At 41.5% G+C, this 25,859-nt stretch overlaps 1 long non-coding RNA gene across 1 annotated transcript; it reads left to right on the forward strand.

Moving 5' to 3' along the window:
- Positions 1 to 12,131: 12,131 nt before the first annotated feature.
- Positions 12,132 to 24,994, forward strand: LOC134472009 (uncharacterized). The gene is made up of 2 exons (XR_010041838.1): positions 12,132 to 12,582; positions 24,888 to 24,994. It is a non-coding gene; the product is annotated as an uncharacterized LOC134472009 (long non-coding RNA).
- The last annotated feature ends 865 nt before the right edge of the window (positions 24,995 to 25,859 follow it).

Below are 25,859 nucleotides of genomic sequence, written 5' to 3' on the forward strand. Positions count from 1 at the left end.
ACTGAGTTAAGTCCCCAGCCCTTGTCACTTGATTTCTAAAAGGTTCACCATTATTGCATTAGGTTCTTGGTACCATTTCTTTCTTGTAGCTGGTCAACTCTCCGACTGGTTATGGATTGAGACCACTGAAACACAAACCAAAACAAACCTCTCCTCTTTTAGGATGCAGGTGTTGGGAACTGTGTCTCACCAACAGAAAAGTGACTACACAGGTACTAATCCATTTTTTAAAAATTAATCTAAATTATTGACTAAAATATAGCAATCTTGCCACCATTGCCCACCAACTCTAAGTTAGTATTTATTGATGAAAGAAACACTGTGAGAATTATTTCTCATCATTTTTATAAAATTCCATGAACGCTATTAGAGGAATTCTCATATAATTGGAGTTTTTAAATGAATGAGTTAGTCTCCAATATCTATTTTCAAGGAACTCTACTATTTTCTGTGTGCAATATACAGAGGAAAAAAGAAAGGCAGAGTCTCTGTCATTAGGGAGTTTACAATCTTAGTAGATATAAGAAAGCTCTGTAAGTTTACTTAAGAATAAATTCTACTATAGAAGATAGCAAATGCTATCTTCCCCCCAAAGCCAGGTGTGGTGGCAAATGCCGGTAATCCTAGCACTCTAGAGGCTGAAGCAGGAGGACTGCTGTGATTTTTGAGGCCAGCATGGGCTATATAGCGAGACCTTGTCATAAAAAAATTAAATCTCCCAACTTTCTACATTCAGAGATGGAGCTTTTGGAAATGATAGAATCATGAGAGCTTTAACTTCATCAGTGGATGAATTCATTAATGATTTTTGGGAGGTGGATGGAATCTCAGGAGGTGGTGCTTAGTTGAAGATAGTGGGTCCTGGGCCGTGACTTTGGGACCATATCTGGAGCCTGGCTCCTTTCTCGCTGACAACCACAATTAAGTGAATTTCCTCCATCATGCCCTTCTGCCATGATCTCTCCACCTCACCAGTCACCTGACCATGGATAAGAATTTTTGAAACCATGAACTAAAATAAAACTTCCCTCTTTAAATTGTTTTTCTCAGGTATTTGACTATAGTGATAAACATCTAACACAGAAAAGTGGTACCAGTTTATTGGGGTCGTGGCAGTGACAATACCTGGGAATATGGTTCAGAAATCTTTGGAACTGGTTTGCAGAAGGATTTTGAAAATGTTTGGAGAGTGGACTGGCGAAAGGTCAGAATGAAGTAGGCAGAGCATCATGTGTAGTTCTGGAGATGCTCAGGCCAGGATGCTGGCAAGAATGTGGACATTTATAAAGACTGTTGATGATGGTTCTGATAGAAATGGGGATTCTATTGGGAATTTGAACTAGAGGCTACTCATGTTACATCTGACAATCTGTTTACATTTTCTGTCTGTACCCTATAATTCTCCTTCCTCTTCTTCTTCTTCTTCTTCTTCTTCTTCTTCTTCTTCTTCTTCTTCTTCTTCTTCTTCACCTTCTCCTCCTCCTTCTCCTTCTCCTTCTCCTCCTCTCCTTCTCTTGTTCCTTCTCCTCCTTCTTTTTTTCCCAAACCAATAATCTTTATTTTCTATCTGCATCTCTAAAACAAGGGAGAACTGGGCTCCAGAGACTGCGATTTAAACAACTCAGACCCAGAAGCATGAGGACCCCAAAGAGCTCAGTAACTGGGTAGATGCTGGGGAGTAGTTGGTAAAATATTCAGTCAGCACCCTTTACCAATCCTTCTCCCTCACTGTTACATGCCCTCACTCTGGGGAAGCCAGCGATGTTGAAGTCTTTGTAGACTGTGCTGTTGGTTTCGCCGGCACAATCCAGGGTGGTGAGGTTCAGTGCTGCTATCCAGTCAGCTTTAGGCCAGCTCACAAGTGGGGCTTAGCTGTCTCTCTGGTTCTCCCTGGTCCATGCTTCAGCTGGCTCACACGCAGCGGCATTGCTCCCATCCTGGTTCTCCTATTCCAAGTGCTGGCTGACTCAAGTCAGGGGCTTAGCTGCCTTCCTGGCTCTCCCTGGCCCATGCTCCGGCTGGGTCACAGGTAAGGACATTACTTGCATCTTGGTTCTCCTCATTCCACATACTGCCTTCTTCTTCTTGAGACAGGGTTTTGATATGTAATTCAGGATGGTCTTGAACTCACTAAGCACCCCGGGTTGGCCTTGAACTCATGGCAAATCTCCTGCCTCAGCCTCCTGAGTGCTAGGAGTACAGGTGTGTACCACCAAACCTGGCCATGCCCTACAATTGTGTGAGACTGGGTTTAGATGTGATCAACTAATAAGGTGAAGGGAATTTTAAGTCAACACAACATTCAGGCAGTGGAATGGGTACTGTGCACTGCTCTCGGCTAGATTTACAGTGAGAAGTAAAAGATTTGAAAATTTTTCAATTTAGCCAAAGAGGAAGAAGCACTTGTAAAGTTGAGGCCAGTGAAATGAAGAGACAAGAGTGACTAAAAAGAAGCCAAGTACTTTGTACTGGGACAAGAGAAAAACTGTGTCAGGAGTATCTCATCAATTGGCCAGCTTCCACTGATTTCAGGTTCAAGGTCTAATTTCCTTAAAAAGATTTTGCTTTGAAAAGAGAGCCCAGGACGTGTTAGCTTCCTCAGATCTGCCTCAGGAAGCACTTCTCTCACTGTTAGCCGTTCAGGCATGAGAGGCCACTACAGTCATGGCCCTAGGGGGCCTGGTTACTGATCGACCTAGCTTCAGTCTAGGTGACACCCACATTAAGCTGGTTTTTGTTGTACTCTAAGAAAGTAGCTTCATCATTTTGTGTATTATAGCAAACCTGTACCGCGGCTTACTAAATGTTTTCTTTTCTTAACTGATATGTTAAGTGACCCAATTGATATGTTGAGCAATACTCTCCCCTGTAAAGAATTGCAAGAATTTCACCTAATTGAGATGTTAATCACGGAGCGGCCCTCTACAAACAAGAAGAGTGGTGCTAAAACAAGCTAACAAGGGCTGTTAATCACGGGTAGGCGCCTCTATTCTTCGCTAAAGAACTAAAAAAGACAAAAAGGCCCACTAATTTACACATTGTTTGAAGTAGTGTGTTTATATGCAGGGAGATTTGCCCATGAGTTTAACCTTTTTGCCTAACCTTAGTTACTCTTCCCACAAGATAGATACTCGCCGTTTTCCTGTTCTGTAGCGCGCCTTATTGCCTTCCCCCACCCACCTATCTAGGCCATAAAGAATTTGGGTTTCTGGTGACCTCTCCCCGACCTGGTGATGATCTGTCATAAGATGAGCCGGCCCCAATTTTAGGAACTGCTTAGCTTAAGAAAAATTACCGGGTAACGCTATGGCCCAAAACCCCGATCGGTGCTTTCCTTTTGTTCTGTATGTATCAATGGGTTAGATATCAGATCTTTGTAAAACTTAAGTTCCAGCATCTCATAACTCGTGACCCCTTCGCACTCACTGGCGAAGACAAGCTGTCCTGGGATAATTAACTCTCCACTTTCTTCTCCAAATATTGCTGCAGACGTGCCACTCTGAGATAATGTCAGTCTGCAGTATGGGAGTAATTTGAGCAACACCAGGAACTCCCGGGACTGTCAGAGCTAAGTGGACAGCAATACAGTTTCCAGATGCGGGTCAACAGGTTTAATGGCCTTACAGGTTTCCTCCCCACTTTCCCTTACTTTTAAAAACCCCTTTCCCCAGTCTTGGGCGCGCAGTCTTTGGGTCGATCCAGGAGAGACTGTGCCGCCAGGACTGGCTCAATAAAGCCTTTGCCACATAAGTTTTGGACTCTTGTTTCCGTGGACTTTATACCGGGGCCCACGTTACAACAGTTTTGGAGGTATTCAAAATGAAAGAATTATAGTATCATAGAAGCTTCCACTTAGATTTCAAAGGAAAGCCTGAGAGTCCAGGCAATAAGTAGCAGAACTGGAATCCTTGCAGGTAAGCCCCCCAAATAGGCATCACATAGTTATGAGATGAAGCACATGCTGCAGTGGAGATCCCAGGAAGTTAGAGGGGTCAAAATTGCAGAAAATATGACCAAGAAAACTGCAAACAGTGAGCAGAGCCAGCCCAAGAGAAAGGTCGTTCAAGTTGCGGCTGGCAAGGCTGTAGGGGCAGGGTTACTCGGGCACTTTAGAACTGTGACTATTAATCAATTGCACGGGTTAAGAAATACCTAGCAGGTTACTGAAACACAGTTCTGGCTCTGGCATGATGACTGACACGTAGGCCAGCAAACCAAATCGGGGAGATCCACTTTGGTCACGAATGACACCAACAAATAGGCTTTCAGCCTGAATGGAGCATACAAAAATAGGCTAAAAAGGAAGTATGTTCATTTTGAAGAGCTCCAGTCTTTGCTATCACTTTTGGACATCAGTCTCCAATTTTTCCTGGGCTTTGACCTTAGACTTGTGCAACACCCTTGATCCCTTTTGTTCTGTAGTTTCCTTTCTCTTTTGCTGAGCAGCCACTAGATCTTCCAGGTTTCCATTGCACAGATGGTCACTGTGGACTTTCCCACCTCCAATATTGTAAGACTGTCTAATAAGTCCCCTTGTACAATTATATAAACATTTTCTATTGATTGTGTTCCTCTAGAGAATCCTAACACAGATTTTGATACTAGGAGTCATTCTAGAGAAAAAGAATCGTAAGGATGTTTGTCTAGCTGGTTAGTGGTTCCTACAGTTGGCTCTGTAATCAGATGAGATCTACATTGACCACCTCCCCCTCCTTTTTTTTTTTGTCATTTTGGGACAGGGTCTCACTATGCAGTTCAGTCTGACATTGAGCTTCCTTTGTAGTCCAGGCTGGTTTTGAACTTGAAATGATCCTCCTGCCTAAGCCTCCTGAGTACTGGGATTACAGGCATGTGCCACCATGTCTGGCTTGTCCAATCTTTCTGATATTGTAAAGAATATTAATACAGTAGTCTGTGGCATGAACTGTTTATCCCGCTTGATTATCCTAATTTGCCACCTGTAAGATACAAAGAATTTTGTGATTGTATATAATACTTTGAACATTTTTGGAGGAGTAAGAAAATTAATGATACTGTTGGTTGCCCTTAGCATCTCTAGACAAACTACTTTAGGAAAATAATGAGCTCAAGGATTCAAATTACCAGCTCTAGACACACATAAACAGTGTAAAGCCTTCTAAGCATGTTCTGAAAAATTGTCTCTTCTTTAGCCACACGGCTGAAGTTTCCAAAACCAAATGCAAGTCCTGACAACTCAATTGTAGAATTACAGATTAAGTTTAATACTCAGCCTAGGAAGGTATCTACAGTTAAAGTGATAATGCTGAGAAGAAAAGAATAGGATTCTATCCATAAATTTTGATATTACTTTGCCAGAGGAGATTTCCAAGCCTCAGTTATAGAGACACCAGTACCGCACCCCTTCAGTGATCTCTCTGCTTGTACCTGAGGAACTAGTCCTTTGTTCCCTATGAAAACAGTAATGACCGTCCCTGATGCAGTTACCAAGAAAGCTGATACTGATGGTCCTCAGAATCCACCCTTACCACCAGTGTTATAACTAGGCTCCAATCTCTACAAGACCCTAAAGGTGAGCTATACAGTATGATCCATAAAGAAATCTGTAGCAATCTTGAAGAACTTCTTGAGCTTTCTGATTCTTATAAGCAGAGGTCCAGGGAACAGATGCAGGAATGAGCTTTAAGGGTGTGGAATAATGGTGAGAAACATAAACCTGAATCAGAATGAATTTTTTTTTGTCTTTTTCATTTTTATCGGTACCAGGGATCGAACTCAGGACTGCCTGCTTGCAAGGCAGGCGCTTATGCTGCTGAGCTAAATCCCCAGCCCCAAGAATGAATTTTTGATATGGGCACATTTAGTAGAGATTCTAGATTTAATGTTGCAGCTCATGGTGTCAACAAGAGGTGTTGAGATTACTGAGTTGGCTAAGATATGGGTCAAAAGATGGCCCATTGTGAATGAGCTGGCGTGTCTGATACTCCTTGGCTTACTACTGATGAAGGTATTCAGAGGCCATGGGAAATGAGAATGCTGGAGCAGTTTTGCCAGGTAAAATGTATTTCTCAACACTGAGAAGGTCTGGAAAATATACCCTTCACTAATTCCTTAAGAAACAAATTTGTGAGGGAGGAACTAGCATCCTTGTAGAATTTCAACACTGCACTTCTCTGTATGGGGTCCACAATCACTCAACTCAGAAACCTGTACGTGATGGGTACAATTAGAACCCGGAGTGGGAGGGACCAAGTGACAGCACTCAAACATGGAAGGCAGGCTGGGTATACTCATGCTAATGGACAGAGAAACAAAGCAGTGATCAAAGTGGCCTGACACATGTAGCTGTCTGGAGTTGGCTAATCAATCATGTGAGTTCCCAGAAGTGAAATATATAGGAAACTTACTAAATTTTTACTTACTAAATTTATATAAATAGAAAAATTTAGAGGAAATGAACAAAAATCTGCCTCAAATCATAGCAACAGAGAATCGTGGTGTCTCAATCAATTCTTGGGCTTAAGTGATTTTATAGAATTCCTTAAATGAAAAGAGGTCCTTGAGGAATGGCTCTGTTGTATTATCAAACAATTGTCCCTCAGTCTTTCTCCCACCCTTTCCCAAAGACACCTATGTCTTTTCAGAAGTTATTTTTCTCATTGCTGGGACAAAATATCTGACACAAGTTAAAAGAAGAAAAGTTTATTTCAGCTCACAGTTTGTGCATGGCAGCAAGGCACAGAAGAGGAACAATCCACAAGGCAGCAAGAAGTTGCAGCCGCAAGCCCCCCTTTGTGCCTTATCCACTCAGACCCAGGAGGGGCTTCCATCATCTACATTTAGATCTATGGTAAACCTCTTACTGCACTAACTCAGTCATCTTTAATCTCAGTATCACAGCTTTAATACACATTCACACACCCTAGCTCCAGCCAGCTCTACTAGCCTTAACTATGAGTATAAGAAGCTTTGCAGGGACATCAAGGTATAAACCATAACACCAGAGAACCATACACTGCAGCAAAGGAAATGATCAGACATTTAGGGGACTACTGAATACTGGTTCTGAACCACTGCTGACTCCAGGGTATCCAAAACATCATTGTAGCCCTCCAGTAAGAGCAGGGGGCCTAAGAAGATAATGATCAATGGAGTGTCAGCCAAGGTCTGACTCACAGTGTGTTCAGTGGGTCCCTGTATCCCTGTGGTCAATTCCTCAGTTCCAGAATGCATAACTGAAATAGATATACGTAGTAGTTGACAGAATTCCTATGTTGGTTCCCTAACTTGTGTTAGGGGTATCATGGTGGGAAAAGCCAAGTAGGAGCCATTAGAGTTGCCTTTACCTAGAAAAGCAGTAAATCAAAATCAATATCAAATCATTGGAGAGCTTGCAGAGATTAGTGTGGGAGACTGCCCTGTTGATTATGCCCAGAGCAAGCTGTAAGCAGTGTGGGTTGTAAAGAATCAACCCTACACATGACTTACTTTAATAAATGAATCAGGCCAAAGCCTTTGTGATTTATCAGGGCACTGTGGGCAATGATTACCATTTTCTCCCCAACAAAACAATAGAAGAGACCAGAGATATGGTCCATGAGGCTGTGGGGGTAATACAGCAGCTGTGGTAGTCAGGGTTTACAAGGAAAATAATATAGGACACATAATTTATAGGATTACTTAATAATATTCACCCAAAGAGTCAAATGCAAAAGAGTGTAAGAAATCTGTCCACATACAAGAGGCCAAAAAAATCCAGATGAGGGCCCAGATCTCGTGGCGATGTCTTTTGAGTCCTAGAGCCCGTGGCAATGACCCCACAAGATCAACTGGAAGCCTAGAACCCATGACAATGTCTGATACAAGTTTATATCAAGGATCTGCACTGGGAAGGCCCAAACGTCAGTGATGAAACTAGAAAGTCTGCACCAATGGGATGAAAGATCTGTGTCAGCAAGGAAGAGATGCTCAAGGTAAGGAACAAGAGCCCCCCTGAAAAGTACCACCGCCATCCTCAGTGACAGCAAGGACCCAGGCTCCCCCAGTGATGAAACAGCGGAGTTCATGTCAGGTAAGCAGCAGGCAAGCCACCCCAGGAGTCAGGTGCACACCATCTTCCCTGCAGTTGTCTTTTATATTGCTGGCAACAATTCTCAGGCGGGCCCTCCACACCCATCACCACACTTCTTCACTTCAGCTGGCTGTTCCAAGTTGCCCAGTAGTTAACCCACCACAGCAGCAAAGAACAAGTGACTGTTCCCAAACTCCTTTCTCAAGATCGTACTTTATATTCCTTGAAAAGTAAGTTAGACATTAACCACGACTTTTTCCTCGTCTCTTCTGTTCTTCATGCAAGAATGTTTTGTCCCCTCCTTTACATGCCCTGCCCGGGTCCATGTCTTCTCTCCAGCAACCACATGTGCCGCCTCACCCCATTCTATAGATTGTACAACTGATGAAAACCATGGTCTGGCTGCTCTGGGGTCTTTACTCAGCACTGACCATTGACCATTCCAGTTCCCCATTTCACTTTTATCTTGACTCTGATCTTCGCAGACTTGTGTTGTAGCACCAAACAGGAGACTGAAGTCTTTGCAGGGGTCTCCAATAGTTAGTATCATCATGAAGGACTTGAAATATATAGGGGTTGTTGATTGCACCACAACCCTATTTAATTCTCTAATTTGGCCTGAAAAAAAAAAAAAAAAGATGGGTGGATCTTGGAGAATCCCAGTGGATTACCATAAACTGACCAAAGTGTTCACTCCAACTGCACGTGCTGTGCCACATATTGTTTCCTTGCCTGGACAGATGAACATATGTCCTGGCATCTGCTAGGCAGCTACTGATTTGTTAAGTGACTTTTTCTCTATACCGATCTATAAGGCACATGAGAAGCAATTTGCTTTAGCTGACAAGGTTAGTAATTCACCCACCTGGGTTATATCAACTCTCTATCCCTGTGTTCATGGAAATCTTGATCATCTTTCTCTTCCACAGAGCTTCACACTGGTCCATTATATTGAGAAGATTATGTTGGCTGAATCAAGTTAAGCAGGAGGTAGTGACCACTCTGCACTAATTGGTAAAGTATTTTTACATCAAAGATGGGAAAGAAATCTTACTAAAATTCAAGAGTTGTCTTCCTCAATGAAATTTCCTGGAATACGGTGGTATGGAACACGCAAGGCTTTCTCTTATAAAGTGAAGGACAGATTGTTGCATCTGGCGCTCACCACAACCAAAAAAGACACTGTCCTTTCTCAGACATAGGTGACAACTAACTGTAAGGATCGTGCTAGATATGGTTTAGCTATTTGCCCCAGGAAAAAAGAGAAAGTTGTCTAAGTGATGAGGCTGTTATTTGTCACTCATACATTTATTTCCTGTTTATCCCAAAGCTATGATATGTACCATTTTATAATTGAGGATATAGATGTTGGCAGGTTGAGAATCACACCTAATGACTCATAGTTAATAAGTGGCAGACACAGACTCAAATTTAGGCAGTCCAACTCCAGAAACTACATTCTTTATAAAACTAACTGACATATTCCTTTTACTAGATAATATTTAGTCTTTTTTTTAGTTGTAAGGAAAGGATAACAATTTTATAACTGTAAGTAATGCAAAACCATTATTTTAGAAATTTAAAAAATTGAGATTTAGAAATAGAATATCTAGCGGAAGTCAAATTATTGCTGTTCATGCAATAAAAAGTAACACTTAAAATATATTTAAAGTCTAATAACATGTCATCCTTCTAAAAACTAACTTCCTAAACAATATAGCCAATCATTAATTTTTCTTTCTTTTTTTCTTTTGTACTGGTGACTGAACACAGAGTCTTTATACTAAGCTGTATCTCTATCCCTTTTCTAAAATTTTTAATTTGAGACAGGGTCTTGCTAACTCTCAGCTTTGCACAGGCTGGGCTTGAATGTGTTCTCTCCCGCGGCAGCCTCCCAGGGCCTGGGGTGACAGGTTTGCCCACCTCGCTACAATTGTTCTCTGCTGTCGTCTCTCCCCTTTTGTCCTGAAGAGGAAGTTGCTGTACAGAGCAAGCCTGCCACCATGCGGTGTGAACTCAGACCCAGCCCCTGTTAAATGTCCCATCCCCGTTTATTTTGTTGTAGTATTTTTATTAATAAACCTACCAAATAAGAAATTTATATTCAGCTACAGTATTTTTTTTTTTTGTCTTTTTCTCTTTTATCGGTACTGGGGATCGAACTCATGACTGTCTGCTTATAAGGCAGGCGCTTATGCCGCTGAGCTAAATCTCCAGCCCCCAAGCTACAGTATTTTTATAAATTTAAGTGCTTTTCAAGTTCAATGTACATCTTACAAACATTTGTAAAATCATCTCAGTATTTCCAAACCTGCTACAGGAGTAACCGATGTTTAAAATGTAATCCAGTGCTAGGTATTGGGGTACGCACCTATAATCTCAGCAATCTGAGGCAGGAGGATCACAAATTCCAGTCGAGCCTGGGAAATTTACTAATTTATCAAGACTTTGTCCCAAAAATTAAGAAAGGAGAATGGGGATATAGCCCATGGGGAATAACTCAAGTACATCTATAAAAGGATTATTTTAGTGCTTCAAAAACAAGGAAAACATCTCAAAATAGGATTTAGCTCAATTCACTCAAAACAAACCAATGAACTTGCCGGTGGGGGTTAATCTCAGCAATCTCAGCAAGGGGGCCAAGACAAGAGGATCACTGCAAGTTTGAGGCCAATTTGGGTTCAAGGCCAGTCTGCACTACACAGTGAGACCCTGTCTCAAAAAACAGAAAGCAAAACAAAAAGGTTATCAGTGAGCCATACTAGAATTTAAGCAAAATTTCTAATCACACAAATAAATAATGTGAAGAACTGCCCCCAAATGGATGAAATATCATCCCAAAATGGATGAAATATCTGCCCAAAAGGAAAGTCAGATTTATGATCTACATCCTCTAATGTAGTGAATTTTGTGTGTAGACATATTTTAAAAGCTAGCTATATAAATTTACTCCCATCATTCTCGATGAATTATATTCATTTGTTTATAAGGAACGCAAATGACAATTACTATTTCTATTTCCCCACAATCTAATCTGAAGGGTCTCAAATTTTAAAAGGATGTATGTTAAAAAACCAACAGGAAATATATATATACATATATATTACACTTTGTGTCTCACTTATATTTATGTTATTCTTATGCTGAATTTTCTAATAAAGCACTAGAAGTGTTTCCACAAAACCAGCATATATATACTATATATATGCATAGCATACATTTCTTTAAATTTAATATATATTATATTTTAATATATATTTAAAAAATTTTACCCCTCCCATTGAGAGGCAAAACATCAATCTAGCCCAGGGTCATCACGTTGTGATAGGCCAGTTAGTCTGGAAAGCCCACGTGGAGGAACTCCAGCTGACAGTCCAGCTGAGTGCCCAGCTGTCAGCCGCATCAGCCACCACCATGTGAGTGGACCTACTGGACACCCAACTTAACAGGAGCCTTTGGATGGGTGCGTTCCTTATTGACCACTGACTGCAGCTGCCTGGAAGACCGTAAATGAGAACTGCTTGATAAAGCCATTCCTGAAATCTTGATCCTCAAAATCATGAGCAAAACAAAATTGTTGTTTTAAGCCACTAAGTTCTAGAGTAACTTATTTCATGACAATAATAACTGAAACAGATACAACTTAAGAAATGAGACCTCCTGTTCCTCCTTTTACTTAACATTCAACTAGTGCTTGGAGAAGTAAGTCAGAAGTAAGTGACATGAGAAGTCTAATATCGGAAGGGATAAACGTGACTGTCACTATTTGCAGACAATATGGTTGTCTCCATAAAATCAAGAGAAACCACTGAAAAACACTTAGAACAAAAAATTCAGCATAAGAATAATTTAACATAACTATAAGCGAGACACAAAGTGTAATAACTGACTAGAAGATGTTGGTGATCCCTCTCTTTAAATTCACCCCTGCCCCCCTTGATGGCGCACCGCGACCTAAGCGAACTCTTGTGTTTTCCACATTCCTTGTCTGTGGGTAAAATTCTTTCTATCCCCCGCATCACTGGTCCTGTCTGTTGTCTTGCCGGCTGCTGTGCCTGTCTAGGGACGGGTGAAACTCTCTTCCAGCCTCAGGTGGTTCCTCTCCACTCTGATGTTGTGCAGGTTTGTCAGCCTGGCCTGCAGACCTCTGGCTGAGACACCAACCGTGACGACCCGGCAAGTATACGCTGAGAAGCTCCTTTCGTTCCCTTGCAGAAAACCTTACTTCTCGTTTATAACTGAGCGGCCAGGGCCCCTCTTGGTGTGACCCGAGGGCGGCAGAGGGGACAGCCCCACTGCAGCTCCCCCAGCTGCTGCTAGCTCGCAGGCTTGCCCTTCTCAGCTGAACTGGCTGCTCAAGGGACCAAGTCTTCCGTCCTGCAGGCGGCGCCTCTGCTTCCCCTGGCAGCTGAGGCTTGCAGGGCGGCTTGAAAGTCCCCGTCCCCTTTCTCCTCAGGTCCAGTCTGGCTGTCTCAGGGCCTGCACCGGTGGCACCTGAGGCAGAGGCTCGTCTTCCTCAGCAGGACCCCGAGGTGAGCGCCCACCTCTCTGTGAGCTTAAAGGGTTCTTGTGGGTGGATACTGCATCTCTGGGAGGGGCCAGAGCATGTTCCTCTCACATGCTCTCACCTTCTGAGTCAGCCTGGAAATGTGTGTTTAAAAATGGGTCCAAGTTTAACCCTTGAGCTCTCAAAACAATCTCATTTTTCTAAACAATACTGCTCCTGGATCATGAGCTTTGTTCCCATAGTGGCACCCTAAATTATAACAACAGCCTGCATTTACATTTTTTTGCTAAAATATGGAAAGGTCTCTAAAAATGGAAAGGTCTCTAACGTTCCTTATGGTCAGACCTTCACGGCCCTGTCATAGGGTCTCTAACCACAGCAGGGGTTTTCTCCAAGTTCTAAAATTAGGGGATCTAGTGTTCCTTTTTTTGGCTTTTCTCTAACCCCAACTTTTTCCTTTTGATTTTTTTCCCCTATTAGAGACTTCTGGCTTTTTAAGGGCTTTCATAAAAACTAGTTGTACAGGTAGTCAAGAATTACCAAATTCATCTAAAAGATAAAAAACTGCTAGGCTCAAGGTTTATGTTAAATTTACAAAAAATTTTTAAAAGTTTGGTAACATAAAGTTTATATGATTTAAGTTGATACACATTTTTTTGTGTATTAAATGCTGGGTTACCATGGCTTAAACATGATTGGAAAAATAAAAGCAAAATTATCTTTAAAATTACTAACATATATTTTGCTTAGATCATTATCCAGTCAGGATAATATATCTTTGTTATCAGTAGATGGATTAGTTCTTTTTAGAAAAAAGAAGACAATTTTCTTGAAGTTAGAGAAGGAGAAAACAAGATATGACAGTTACTCTGTTTTGTTTCATTTTGTCTTTTTGAGACATGGTTTCATGATGCAATTAAAACTGGCCTTGAACTCACTTTGTAGCCCATGCTGGTCTCAAACTCACAGTAATCCACCTGCCTCAGCCTCCCAAGGGCTGAGATTACTGGTACATGCCACCATGCCCGGCCACATAGCTATTCTGGGAGAATTTGTAAGTAAATTGCTCTAGATAGATTAATTTTAATTAATACAGGTCTTACTTTGACTTAGTTGTAAACACCCAGTGAGAATGTATAACCAGGAAGTAAAATAATTATTAATAGTATAAACAGCTAGCCAGGTGTGCTGGTGCACTTCTGGCTAATCTCAGCACTTAGGAGGCTGAGGCAGGAGGATCATTGTGAATTTGAGACCAGCCTGGGCTACAAAATGAGCCCAAAGCCAGCTTGAACCACATAGCAAGATCCTGTCTCAAAAAGACAAAAAAAAAAAAAAAAAAAAGTATAAACAGCTAGACTAGGCATAAAAGGAGACTTCAAAGTATCAGCTGTTAACAGTCTCCAATTTACTTCTTCCAGAATCCAGAAATGATCCATATTTCAAATGTAAATAAATTTAAGGTTTTTTTCCTTTGGTTAATAATTTTATATATGACTTAAAATGTTAACTGTGCTAGTCTAATATTTTGTTCTCATAAATAATTTATGAGTTGTTAAAACTCGTAAGTGAATATAAATAAGATTAATACTCATAAATATTCACAATAACATCTAAATCATCAGTTACTAAATTCAAATATTCTTGGTTTAAATTTTAAAAAAGATATTTAGTGCTTATTAAATGTTTTTTTTTTTCGTTTTTATCAGTACCGGGGATCAAACTCACGACTGCCTGCTTGCAAGGCAGGTGCTTATGCTGCTAAGCTAAATCCCCAGCCCCTATTAAATGTTTTTGAGTCATTAATATTCATAAATGTTTAAGATTTTTGGTACTGCAGATGAATTCAGCTTTGCACTTGCCAGGCAGGCACTTATGCCGCTGAGCTAAATCCCTGGCCACTTATAAAGTTTTATAATAATTTTCTGTTAATATTTTACAAAAATATGACCTTTAAATGACGTCATGAACTGGGCATGGTGGCATACGTCCATAATCTCAGTACTCATGTGGCTGAGGCAGGAGGACTGCCATGAGTTTGAGGCCAACCTGGACTACAGAGTGAGACCTTGACTCAAAAAATAAAGAACAGAGCTGGGCATGGTGGCTCATGCCTGTAATCCCACCACTCAGAAGGCTGAGGCAGGAGGATCGTTGCGAGTTCGAGACCAGCCTGGGCTACAAAGTGAGCTCAAGGCCAGCCTGAACTGCACAGTGAGACCCTGTCTCAAAAAGACAAAAAAATTAAATTAAATTAAAAAATAAAGAACAAAAGAAAACGTAGAGTATGTTAAGATGGTAGGCTACCACCTACTGGACAAATCAGAGACTGACTCCTACTGTAACGTTGAGCGTGGTTAATAACAGGTAGTTCTCATGTGCTCATACTTCATATTTGAAGGGCCTCAGTATCCAGACAGGACTGTCACAGGATTAAGACCTACTGCTTCTGACTTCAGGGTGAACAGCAGAGAAACAGCCCCTCTGAGATTTGGGGTGCAGACGCCGGAATACAGCAATGGGAGAAAGAGAAGGAGGGAAAGGGGTTCTTGGGAGCCAGCAGATCTGAGGTGAGAACTGAAGCCCAAGAGGACAGTGAAGAGAGATCTTCACACAGAAGAAGGAGGTGTAGGCAGTGCTTCCTCCCTGGTCCTGACTCACTATGAGGGAGGGCAGCCTGGACAGCAGACCATGGTGACTCCTGGCAAGCCCAGAGGCATCCGTGGAGAAATTCCCCAGTGGCGTGGAGCAGCGCTGTGGTGGACTTCAGTGGCTGGTAGGTTACTCGGGTCTAGATATCCTCCAGGAGAGGGCAGTCGGCTATCTGCGAGATGGGCCAAGTAAACTCTGAACTCGGAGGAGCTGCAGGCTGGCTCCACCTAGCACCTCCCAGCGTCGGGGAGAAGCAGAACCAAGTTCAGGTTGGCAGGAGGTCAGGGAGCTGAGTCCAAGCCCGCAGAAGGCACACGGAGTGTTGCAGGCCGAACAAATCAGGTTCCAGCCTCGCAGCCGGAAAGTAACCTGAATTCCAATGGACTTAGGCAGGCAGGCGTGCTGGGGTTATCCCAACACTGCCCCAGATCCGTCACTCCCTTGCTGGGAATAATCTGGGCTCAATCTTCCAACCCTACCGACGGTGACAGAGACTCGCCCTGGAATGCATTTTTGTTTGTTTTTTTACTTCTTGTTCTTGTTTTTCCGAGTGTAGTTAACCGTGTAGTTAGTTCTGTGCATCTGTTCTGTCTTGTATTTCTTTCTTCCTTTCCCTCCCGTAGTCTTCACCAGTTCCCCTCAGTTTGTGTCGTCCTCCTCTGTCCTCCAGCCTCGCTTCCAATCTCTTTCTCTTCTCTTATTTCTCTATTTTCCCCTTCACGTGTTTTACATTTTGTCTGCTGAGTGTAAAGTCACCATATCGCAGGCATAGTTACTGCATATTTTCTGGTTTGCGTTACGTTCTGGTTTGTGTTAACCAGAAATCCAGTTCATACAGTTAACAGTGGCAAAGTGTTAGCACAGTTTGTTAGTTTCTAGGATGAGCTCGATGCTGTCATTACTACTGACTGTATTACTTCAGCCAAGCTGACAGAGTTGTTCGGACAAGTTGTTCTTCTGCCGTCCTAAGACTGAGTATACACAATACTATACATCTTGGTCCAGAAACCATGGACTAGGCCAAATGGGTGGCCAGGCAGATCAGGAAAAGCCAAGATGAAGCTTAGCCCCTGCCTGTGAGCCAGCTGGAGTGTGGATTGGAGAGAACAAGGAAACAAGCTGAGCCCCCATCTGTGAGCTGGCCGGGGCATGGGCTGGGGAGAGGAGACCAGCTCCCCCACTCCTGTGAGCAGCCAGCTGGTTCAGAGGAACTGTGTTGTTTGACTGACTTTGTAAGCCTAAACTGAGCAACTGTTTAAGCAACAATATGCCATATAGTAACTATTGTAAATTAAAAAAAAAAAAAACAGGCAGTAACTGCTCATCCCTGATAAACTGAAGAGGAAGGATCTGCCAGTAGACTTAAAACCCAAGAGCCGGGCTGGGGATTTAGCTTAGCGGCATAAGTGCCTGCCTTGCAAGCAAGTGGTTGTGAGTTCGATCCCCGGTACCGATAAAAACAAACAAACAAACAAAAACTCAAGAGCCAGCCATCCTGAAAGTCATCTCTGAGAAGCAGTCATTTCCTAAGGGTTCTCAATACTAGCAGTAAAGCTACGTTCCATAAGCAGTTTATGGACGTCAGTGCAGGAATTAAACTTAAATAGAAAATGATAAGACACAGAGTCACAGTGCATCCCCAGACTTCCAGCTCACCAAAGGCAAGCCGAGGGAGCAATGAGGTAGAAACAGTCAAACCCACCTCCTGGTCTCTGAAGTTGTCACACTGGAAAGTTGTACCAAAGCAGATGAAGGAAGCTGGGTGTGTTGACAGCTGGTGGGCAGTTTGTAAAGCCCAGCTGAACTGCAGCAGCACAGTGCTGGCCGCGGAAGGTCCACCTGAAGATGGTTGCCAACAACATTAAAAGGAAAACTGGAGAGGAAGACGTGGTGCTAGCAGCTGGCTCTCCTGGAGCAGCTTGTCAAACTTCTTTCCTGATGTGAATTTGGCTGTTTCCATCAATAGAGGAGCTCGGGCCTCAGTGTCTCTGAGAGTGGCTGCGGTTCACGTGGGGGAGCTCTGGTCTTTACTTTGAGCATTGCTTCTTGGCTCTGGTGTGCTGTTTGATCTCCTGGAGAAGCTGGTCACACTGGCTTCCTGATATGAACTCAGCTATTCTCATGATGCTGGAGCGTGGGGCCTCATCACTGAAGATGCTGTGGCACTTTTGTGGGGAGCTCTGATTTTTATTTTGAGCATTGCTTCCTGGCTACAAAGCAGATCTCTCAGCCTACTGGCAGAGAACCTTCATCCCACTGGCACACATTGTAGCTTCCATTACTGACCTCTGGACCTTACCAACACAGATCTGTGAAACATATTTGCATGAGACATTGTTATGAGCTCTGGTCTTTAGCTGGACTCATGCGGAACCTTGCCACGGGATCCAGGCCCTGAGTTTGAGTCTTTGGGTTTTTAGTGTTGGACAGATTTCCTACACTTTTTTTTTGTATTTGACTCTTTGGGTGACTATTATAAAATAATACTATAAAATATGTGTCCTATGTTAAATTGATTTCCTTGCAAATCCTGAATACAACAAAGGTCTAGAAAAAATCAAATCAGAAATAATTTCTCAGATAAATACAAAGATGGTGACCATAAATAAGGACATGGTTAGGGCATGTCTAGACTCTAGAGCAGATACAGATAAAAACATAGAGGAGTTCGGGGTGTGTGTGTGTGTGTGTGTGTGTGTGTGTGTGTGTGTATGTGTGTTTGTATTAGGAATCAAACTCAGGACCTTGCATTTACCAGGCAGGTGTTTATGGTTCTAAGTTATATCCCTGGCCTGAAAGAGGAGTTTAGCAAAATGATGAAAACAATGAACATGCAACATAGGAAAGAAATGGAATCCATACAACACATTAAAATAGATAAAAAGTCCACTGAAAGTATATGCAGTAGAAAGAGCCAATGTGAGGACAGAATATCAGACACAGGAGACAGGATTGCAGTTATCATTCATGAAAAGAAAGGTTTCTTACAAATGGCAAGAGACAAGCTGGGCAGAGTGGTGCATCCCTATAAGCCAGGACTTGGGAGGCTGAGGCAGGAAGATCACTGTGAGTTCAGCACTAGCCTGGGCTACATAGTGAGTTCAAGGCCAGGCTAGACTACATAGAGAAGCCATGTCTCAAAAGATCAAACAAAAATCACCTGCCTGGCAAGTGCAAGGTCTTGAGTTTGATTCCCACAACCAAACTGAACCAAACAAAAACCCCACCAAAAACCCCAAAAATAAAACAGGATAAAAAGCCCCCCCAAACCCCAAGTAAGTTAAATTAAAATAAAATAGCAAGTAACCATAAAAGATCAATCCAATAGCTGTTAGGCAATGCAAAGAGAAGTAGCATAAGATTGATTAGAGCCAATGAAAAAGCAGGAGATAGCACAAGTAGAAACCTGTTCACAAAAGTCATGTTAGAAACCTTCCCAAGCAGGGAAAGGAAATTTGATATACAGGTAAGTGAGACATATAGAACTCCAATTAGCCATGACTAAAAAAAAATCTGCACCAAGGCAGACTAGTCAAGATTTCAGAAATTCAGCACAAGAACAGAATATTGAAAGCCATAAGAGAAAAAATTCTTTAAAGGAAAGCTCATCAGAATCACAGCCTACTTCACAAAAACCTTCATAGAGGGCTTGAATATTTCAAGGCCTAAAAGAAAATCATCTCCAACCAGATTAACGTACTATGTAAAATTATCTTTCAAAATTGATAGAGAAATGAGATACCGTGGGAAAGAATATTTGAACAAATTCATGACCTGCCAAACATGGTGGTGCATGCCAGTGTGGGGGATGAGGAGTCACTTTGAAGGCCCTAGCCCCCTCGGGACCTGCAGTAAACAATAGCCCCCGGTATGCGAGACAGAGGCGGGACAGGAATGCCTGTTCTCAGTGGGGATGTTCCCCCCTCTCTGAACCCATGCTGTGTGACTTGGCTTTGTTTACAGAGTCATGAGGAAGTGGCCGACCACCATTGTGACACTAGCAACAAACATAATTAACATCATTCTTGGGCTAATGAAGTTCCTCCTGGGTTAGAGGGGCTTCAAGAACTGATTTTGCTTGTTTGCTTCACTTAATAAGTTTAGATAAACATTGTAGTCTGTCACATTGTAGCTTGTCATAAAGAATGCTTTTTCACTAGTTAATCGTCTGTGCTCTGTGAGTTGATCCAGTTTACTATATAAGAATCCTGGAATAAAGACTTGGTGTGCAGTGCAGTGCGGTGTAGTTGCAATTGCCGTGTTTCTCTGTTTCTTTTCCTCGCGCTGCACCCCCCGTGTCCTGACTTGGTGTGTGTGTGCCTCTTCCCGGGGTTCAGAGTGCTCTAGACACTCCCGACATGCCAGCACTTGGGAGGCTGAGGCAGGAGGATCACTGTGAGTTCAAGGCCATCCTGGGCTACAAAGTGAGTTAAAGTCCAGTCTAAACTGCATAGTGAGACCATGTTTAAAAACAACAACCACAAGAACAAAAAAAAAAATCATGACCATCAAATCATCGCTCCAAAATGTTCTGAAGGGTATTCTAGAAAGAGATAATGAAAACTACAACTCCACAAGCCCCAACAGAAAGAATCTACCAAGCAAGGCAAGTAATTAAACAAAAGAGAAAAAATGGGGACCAATAACAGGAAAATAATATAACAAGGATAAATCAATACATATCAGTTTTAACCATCAATGTAAATGGTCTCAATTCACCAATTGAAAGAGACTGGCAGAATGGATCGTGAGCAAGATCCAACAATATGCTGCATATGCATACGAGAAACACATTTAGTTTTGAAGAAATTCATAGACTGAAAATCAAAGCATAGAAAACAATACTCCATGTGACAGGAATTTGGAGAAAAACAATAGTTGTTATTGTATGTGCAGACAAAGTGGATTTCAAGCCAAGACTGATTAAAAGAGACAAAGAACATCATCCCATACTTGTAAAGGGAATGGTCCAAGAAGAAGAAGTAACAATCATATATATATATATATATATATATATATATATATATATACCAAATAACAGTGAACCCAACTATGTATAAAACAAATACTAATGGAAATTAAAAATCAAATAATAATAAATTGTAATGGAGGACCTCAAAACCCCCTGTCCCCCACTATTTTTAGAGTGTTCCACCCCACTACATCAGAATATGCATTCTTCTTAGCTGCCCCCAGAACTTTCTCCAAAATAGACTATATACTAGCTCATAGAACATGCTTACGTAGATGCAAAGAAATTCAAATTATCCCATGCATATTATCAGAGCATAGTAAATGAAACTGGAAATCAATGACAAAAGAAGCCATAAAAACACATGGAAATTAAACGACACTCTCCTGAACAACCAATGAGTTATAGATAAAATTAAAGAAGAAATTTGGCATTTTCTACAATTTAATGATTATATCAGTGCCATACATTGGAACTGATGGGACACAGTGAAAGGAGACTTACAAGGAAAAATTTTGGCAGTAAGTTTCCATATCAAAAAATAGAGCAAGCCCTGCTTGGCAAATGCGAGGTCGTGAGTTCGATCCCCAGCACCAAAAAAAAAAAAAAAAAAAAGTAAGAAAATATGTTATGGGCTGGGGATTTAGCTCAGTGGCATAAGCACCTCAAACTGCCAGAAAAAGAAGAGCAAATCAAGCCCAAAATTGTGAAGAGCAGAGCAGAGGTTAATGCAATTGAGACTAAAAAATACAAATAATCAATCATTTGTATAGTTGGTTGAAAGGTTAAGTAAAGTTGACAAATCCTGAGCCAAGTTTATCCAAAAAAAGGAAAGAAATGACTCAGATCCAACCAATTAGGAATGAAAAGGGTAAAATCACAACAGATTCCACAGAAACCTAGAAGATCATCAATAACTTTTTGAGGAAGCTCCATTTTTTTTTTTTTTTTTTGCCTTTTTGAGCCTGGGTTTTATTATATAGTTCATATTGGTCTTGAACTCACCTCGAAGTCCAGGCTGTCCTCAAATGCTCAGTGATTCACCTGCTTCAGCCACGAGAGTTTTAGGATTACCACACTTGGCCTGTTTATTCTTATAAGATGGTAAACACAGAAGAAATGGACAGATCTCTAGATACAAATGAATTGTCAAAGCTGAATCAAGATGATATAAAATCCTAAATCAATACTGATCAATGAAATTGAATATGTAATTAAAAATCTACCAACAAAGAAATGCCTAGGTCCTGAAGGATTCACTCCCAAATTCTACAAGAAATGTAGAAAACACTTAATGCCATTACTTCTCAAACTCTTTAATGAAATTGAAAGGGAAGCAATGGTCCCAAGTTTGTTTTTGGAAGCAAGCAGTACCCTGATACCAAAACCATAGAATAATCCAACCAAAAAAAGAGAACTACAGGCCAATCCCCTTAAATGGACATAGATGCAAAAATCCTTAATAAGATGCTGGCCAACAAAATATAGTAAGCCGCCAAGAAGATTATGCACCATAACCAAATAGGATTTATCCCAGAGATGCAGCAGTAGTTTAACATATGAAATCAATAAATATAATGCACCATATTAACAGAGTCAAGGGAAAAAACTGTATGATCATCTCACAGATGCAGAAAATGCATTTGATAAAGTCCTACACTCAAATATGATAAGAATCCCACAGAAAATTAGAATAGAATTTTTATCTCAACCTGATAAAAGCCAAACACATCCATAGAAACATCACACAAATGGACAAAAACTGACAGCTTCCACTCTAAAACCAGGAACAAGACAAGGATGTCCATTACCACTCTTGTTCAAATAGTTCTGGAAACATTAGCCAGACCAATTAGACAAGAGAAAGAAATAAAAGGAATAAAGATAGGAAAGGAAGAAGTTCAATTGTCCTTATTTGTGGATGACATGATATTCTACATAGAAAGTTTTGACTCCACCAAAAGACTTACACTTTTCATAACCCAATTCAGTAGCATAATTAGATATAAAGTCAGCACTCAAAAATAAATCACATTCCCATACACAAAGAACAAACTCACTGACAGAGGAAATTAGGGCAACAACACTTTTCATGATAGCATCAAAAAAAAAAAAAAAAAGAAATACCTAGGAATCAATCTAATGAAGAGGGTAAAAGACTTTCACATTGAAAACTACAGTACTCTGAAACAGATTGATATGGAGATCAGAAAATGAAAAGATATCACTTGTTCTTTGGTAGGAGAAACCAATACAGTGAAAATAGCCATATTTTCAAAACTATTATACAGATTTAACCCAATGCTGATCAAAATATCAATAGCATAATTCACAGAATTAGAGAAAACAATCCTGAAATTTATTTGAAATTAAAAGATACCTAAATAGCAAAAGAAATTCTGGACAACAAGGTGAGACAGAAGGCGTCACAATCTGTGACTTGAAAGTATATTACAAATCTAATGTGATAAGAACAGCATGGTATTGGGAAAAAAAACAAAACAAACCAACAAAACAGACCCAAGGATCGGTGGAAAAGATCAGAAGATGCAGAAACAATTCCAAACACACTCGGTCACCTAATCTTTGACAAAAGAGCCAGACACCTTCTTTACTAAATGGTGCTGAAAAAACTGGCTTTCCACATGCTAAAGAGCAACACTAGATCCATACCTTTCACTAGGTACTAAACTAAATTTGAAATAGATAAAAGTATTCTGGAAGGTAGAGTAGGTACCATTCTTGAAGAAACAGGTGTAGACAAAGACTTTATGAACAAAACCGCTATTGCACAGGAACTATGACAAAGAATCAATAACTTCAACCTCATCTTTTAAAAAGATTTTAGGGGCCTGGAATGTAGCTTAGCAGCACAGTACCTGCTGGCAAGCATGAGGCCCTGAGTTCAATTCCCAGTACCATGAAAACTAAAAGCTTTTGCACAGCATGAAATACCTCCAACAGAATGAAGAGACAAACTACAATGTGGGAAAAAAATTTTTGCCATCTGACTACTATCTAGAATGTACATAAAAGACTCAACAGCAACAACACGTGAGAAAAAACCCAAATGTAAAGCTCCATTCCAAAAATGGGTATCTGAAATGAATAGATAGTTCTCAGAAGAAATAAAAATGGAAAATACAAATATGAAAAAATTTTCAACATCACTGATCATTCAAGTAATGCAGATTAAAATAATACTGAGATTCCATCTCATTCCAGAAAGAATAACTATTATCATGAAGTCAATCAATAACAAATGCTGGTGAGGCTGTGGGGGAAAGGAGCCCTTTTTCACCACTGGGGAGACTGCAAACTGGGGAACTGTGGAGATCAGTGTGGCAATTCCTCAAAAACTAGAGGTTACATTCAACCCAGTATCCTTCTACTTGGTATCTCCCTGAAAGAACTAAAAGCATCATACCACAGAGATACATGCACAATCCTGTTGCTAGTGGCCCAGTTTGTAATAGCTAAATCTTGGAAACAGCCCAAGTACCCATTAGCTGATGAATGGATAAAGATGTATTTTTTTATACAATGGAGTACTACTTAGCCACAAAGAAGGATAACATTTCTATGTAAATGGATGCACCTTAAAGCCATACTCTTCAGTGAAACCAATTGGATGCACAAGTTTGAATATCACATTGTTTCTCTGGTGTGAGATGCCAAAAGTGTAAATAAGGACCAAAATGTATAATAGATATTGGAAAATGAGGAAAAAAATGTTTAGATGGGAGGGGAACAAGAATGATGAGGGGGAAGGAGGGAAGGGACAAGAATAAAAAGAGACTAGAAGTAAAAAGATCGTAAAAAAGCTTCTATAAATAAGGAGAATAAGAAGGAAGGAAGGGGAGGGGAATGGAAAAAAAGAAGAAAGTTGTATCACATACAGGCACAAATTTCCTGTGATGAATGTTAATATTACATATATCTAAAATAAACCTATTTTAAAATGACATACTGCTCCCACTTTAAGACTGGTGTAACTAACCTTCTAGATATTCAAATGAGGCTTGAAGACCAAAGCTAAAAAAAACAATAAAAGGGCCAAGAGGACAGCCAATGTTTTTTTTTTTTTTTTTTTTTTTTTTTTGTCTTTTTCGTTTTTGTCGGTACCAGGGATCGAACTCACGACTGCCTGCTTGCAAGGCAGGCGCTTATGCCGCTGAGCTAAATCCCCAGCCCCAAACAGCCAATGTTTTGACTGTTGCCCTCTGCACTCTAAGGTCAGCCATGATCCAGGGCATAATGGACGCCCTCTCCAAAGGGCCCCACAACTCCCACAAGTTGCTCAACCTCCTGGGCAGGTTGATTGTCAAACCCCAGAGGGCCAGGGGTCAGTCAATGTTCATGCTACAGAAAGGAGGCTCTGAAGGAGGAAATGTCCCCCAAGCTTCCAAAAAGACTAATGCTCAAGCAAGACTGTGACCCATCCTGGGAAATGACACAGCGGGAAGAGAAAATAACTAGAGGAGCTCAGCTCTGCTGCTTGCAGAGACACAAAAGTAACCCTTGAGTGTGACAAATGCATCTAGAAAATTTTAATGAACACAGGTCTTACTTTACTTGTTTTTAAATACCCGGGAACATACCACCAATAAGTAAACTACTTAATAACATAAACAGAGCTAAATTATATATACAAGGGGGCTTCAAACACTACATCAGCAATTAAGTCTCCAGTTTATTTCTTTCAGATTCCACCAGTTTCCAGTGACGCGTCCCTGACTGCTCCCAGGATCTGCTGCAAAGCCTTACTTATTATTAAACCTGGAAAAATTTATTAAAAACAACTTTTTTGAAATGTTTTCACCCGTAAACAAATGCAGCTGTATCAGATAGGAACTCAGTCTGCGGCAGGTAACTAGCTATTCCCCAACACCCCCAGCTCTAGGGGCAAAAATCCACAGCCTCACTGGCTCGAGGTGTCATGGAGAGGGTTCAGAGCAGCAGAGCCGCTGGATAGTGAGGACGATGCCCTGGAAGAATGACAGCCGATAGGACTAAAATCCAAAAGTTGAGTATGAAGCACTGTTCAATTCCCTGCCTGCCCGATGAACTGCTGACACACACAGAGACCCCAGGCAGCACAGTGAAATCGTAAGTGGAGTCCATGGGAGCCAGATCCATCTCTGCATAACTGCTATTGCCATTGGAAGGCTTGCTTCCTGCAGGCAGCCAGCACGGGCAGGGACACACGGCCAGATCCACTCCTGCATACCTGCTGCCACCATCAGAAAGCTTGCTTCCTGTGGGCAGCCAGGACAGGTAGGGACACACAGTAAGATACACTCTATGCACCCACTGGCAACTACTGGAGACCCTTACTTCCTTTGGGCAGCCAGTGCCCTCTGGGAGAATCAGACAAACACACCCCTGTGTGCTGCCACCATTCGGGGAGTCCCAATAGACACACAGGCCGAGAAAAGAAGCAGCCCTGCCACCACGTACCCCTGCCACCGTGTACCCCCGGTCACCAGAGAAGCCTCAGTGTAGCTGCAGGAGTCCAGAGAAGCCCACTCTACTCTGCTACCTCCCTAGGATCAGGGTCAGATAAAGCCAGGTTCCTACCCGATCCCCCTGCACTGCAGAGGAGCCGCCAATGTGGGAAGTGCCTGGCGCCCCACAACTGGTTTATTGGGAGGAACCTAGAAGCATGTCAAGACAAA

Source organism: Cavia porcellus, unplaced genomic scaffold (assembly GCF_034190915.1).
Source record: "Cavia porcellus strain 051 isolate PalLab524CR breed Dunkin Hartley unplaced genomic scaffold, mCavPor4.1 scaffold_21, whole genome shotgun sequence".
Taxonomy (NCBI): domain Eukaryota; kingdom Metazoa; phylum Chordata; class Mammalia; order Rodentia; family Caviidae; genus Cavia; species Cavia porcellus.